The sequence below is a fragment of the Octopus bimaculoides genome, chromosome 23 (genome assembly GCF_001194135.2).
Source record: "Octopus bimaculoides isolate UCB-OBI-ISO-001 chromosome 23, ASM119413v2, whole genome shotgun sequence".
NCBI classification, from domain to species: domain Eukaryota; kingdom Metazoa; phylum Mollusca; class Cephalopoda; order Octopoda; family Octopodidae; genus Octopus; species Octopus bimaculoides.
In genome coordinates this window covers 32,715,686-32,718,615 of record NC_069003.1, presented here as the reverse complement: position 1 = coordinate 32,718,615, position 2,930 = coordinate 32,715,686, and the positions used below count along the sequence as shown (strand labels likewise).

The window sequence follows — 2,930 nt, the reverse complement described above, 5'->3', positions numbered from 1 at the left end:
CATCCAACCCATGCCAGCATGGAAAACAGACATTAAAGGATGATAATGATAATGATACATACATACATACATACATATATATATATATATATATATACACATGTATGTATATAGAACAATGGGGGTGATGGAAGCGTGTGCGCGCACACACACACAGATGATGAATTTTTTTCAGTTTCTCTGAACTAAATTCTCTCACAAAGCTTTGGTCAGCCCAGGTCTATTGCAGAAGATACTCAAAATGTCACACAAGTAGGACTGAGCCTGGAACCATGTGGTTGGGAAGCAAACTTCTTAGCACAAAGCCACATCCGTGCATATCTGTTTTCCAACAAATTTCAATTGCATTTTCTCATAAATATAAAATGAAAAGTGAAAAGTGAAAGAGCAACAAATAACAGATATAATGAAATACTATGAGTAAACATAGTTTTGAAGGTTACATGATGAAGGACGCTTGAAATGGAGTATTAATTGTGCCTAAAAATACTGAAAGATTACAATGCTACTAAAATTGGATTATCAAGACATAAATTTATGCGACTGAAAAACCAATTTTTATACAGTTTGTCTGTTGTTTATATGATTGCCTGCAGAAATCTAAAAGTTAATAAATCAGCTTGATCATAAACACAACAATAATGTATCCAACTTTGATTGCTTTGTTTGGAAATGCAGAAGAAATTAACTAAATTCTATGAAGACAAATCAAAACACAGAATATAAGGGTTGGTATTTTACAAACATTTATTGAATAACATGCGAAAAAACCTTCAGTTAGTTAGCTATTGAGTGTTGGACTGAGTCTTAAAGGATAAGCTAGTATATCTATTTATCTTTGCAAGGCAGATTAATAATGTTGGTAATATTGATCAGTTCTCTCTTCATATTTCAATCATCTAAAGATGCTTTCAAATATGGTTATTGGTTATGTTTCATTCACTAAGTGCTGGAAAGGCTATTATAATAGGTTGCTGTCACAGATATGGTTGCCAATTGACTCTTTCATGATCAGTGTAATATAGTCAATTTTGATTTAAGTTTGTGTGTGTGAGGCAAAAATCATTGATTCATTTTAGAAGTATCAGAAAAATAGGTAAAGTCAAGAATGATTGGTAAGCTCAGTTGTTGTGACCAGTAAAATAAGTACAAAAGTACCGAAGTCAATTTGTTTGACTAAAACCTTGAAGGCAGTACCCCAGCATGGCCACAGTCCAATGACTGAAACAAGAAAAAGATAAAAGACATCAGATACATCTATATTCTATGAAAATTATTATTCTTTTAACTTTATCTTATGTGAAAAATAAGAAATTACTTCCTTGGTCTTTAGAACTTTATCATGGACCACCAAAAGTTTGGAATGGATCAATGGTAGTCCACTTGGACCACACTGTGTGCATCACTACCAGAGTGTGAAGAAGATCCATAAGTTTTTTTTTTATTACTGTCCACCACAACAGAATTGAGATCCTAAAACCAAGGTTCCTTGTAAAAAGCTTTGGTGTACTTGCACCACGTAAAAAGTACTGGTGCTATGTAAAAAAACATTGGTGAAGGTGCCACATAAAAGGCACTGGCAATGGTACCACATAGAAAGTACCCAGTACACTCTGTAAAGTGGTTTGTATTAGAAACACTTCTACAGCTGTAGAAACCAAGCCAAAACAGACAATGGAACCTGATGCAGCCCCTGGTCTTGCCAGTTTCTGTCAAGCCATTCCAACCCATGCCATGATGGAGAATGGACATCAAATAATGATGACGATGACGACGATGACGATAATTTGATCTCCAGTGTTCCACAAACTCAAACAGAATGAAAACCATTAATATAAAAGATTCTTCCTCATTGGCCCACTGGCTGGGCAAAGGTGATTACATATACAGCACGGTTAAATTAGTTATCTAACACTATCTGAATCTTAATAATGCTATACAGATAGCAATTGAGTAAAAGAATAAAAAGAAAAGAAAAAAAACAAATGTTATACAAGCCATAAAGGGTAATCAAAACAAAAAAACAAAAAGGACAACTGCTGGCTCAGTTAAACTGTGTCAAGAGTCCTTTCTGTGCTCTGATTTGTCACAACTGTCAGTACTGTGACTTGAACTGTAAAATAATTTCGGTGGAGGTCAAGGTTATTTTCAAAGATAATAATAGATCTGACTAATTACATCATTAATGAAAGCTGAAGCATTATAATACTGACCTATCGTACCAACTTAACAGAACTGGGTGTTGTTTTAAACTAAAGTTATTCACAAGACTGAATAACTGAATAGAGTCAGAAGACTCACAAAGAATTTTGTTTTTTTAAATAAAAAAATTAAAATTAAAACCATGGCCGTGTGGTTAGCAATTTGCTTCCCACATGGTTCTTGGTTTCGTTCCAGTGTGTGGCACTTTGGGTAAGTGTCTTCTACTATAGCTTCAGGCTTACCAAAATCTTGTTATATATATATATATATATGGCGTTAGGAAGGGCATCCAGCTGTAGAAACTCTGCCAAATCAGATTGAAGCCTGGTGTAGCCATCTGGTTTCACCAGTCCTCAGTCAAATCGTCCAACCCATGCTAGCATGGAAAGCGGATGTTAAACGATGATGATGATGATGATGATATATATATACATATACACACACACATATATATATATATATATGTATGTATTATTTAAAACTGTTTGATTCAGTTCCATGCTACTTCAAGTTTTGCAGTCCAAGATGGTTACTGGACTTCCTGGATCTCTACATTTGGCATTCCAGAAGCCTGAAGGAGTTGGGCTCTCATTGGAGGCCAGTGAAACTTGAAGTAGCATGGAACGAAATCAAATTTGTTTTAAATACTACATGTAACTCCTACTAAATGTGTTGAGTGCCTTTTTCTTTTGTTTCTCCACTCACTTGTGTGTGTGTATATATATATA

At 34.6% G+C, this 2,930-nt stretch overlaps 1 long non-coding RNA gene across 1 annotated transcript in view; it reads right to left on the bottom strand.

The window, feature by feature from the left end:
* Nucleotides 1-728: 728 nt before the first annotated feature.
* Nucleotides 729-2,930, bottom strand: part of LOC106879845 (uncharacterized) — an 11,133-nt gene continuing 8,931 nt past the window's right edge. Inside the window, exon 3 of the long non-coding RNA XR_001410676.2 lies at nt 729-1,221. This is a non-coding gene — a long non-coding RNA (uncharacterized LOC106879845). The remainder of the gene's footprint in view (nt 1,222-2,930) is intronic.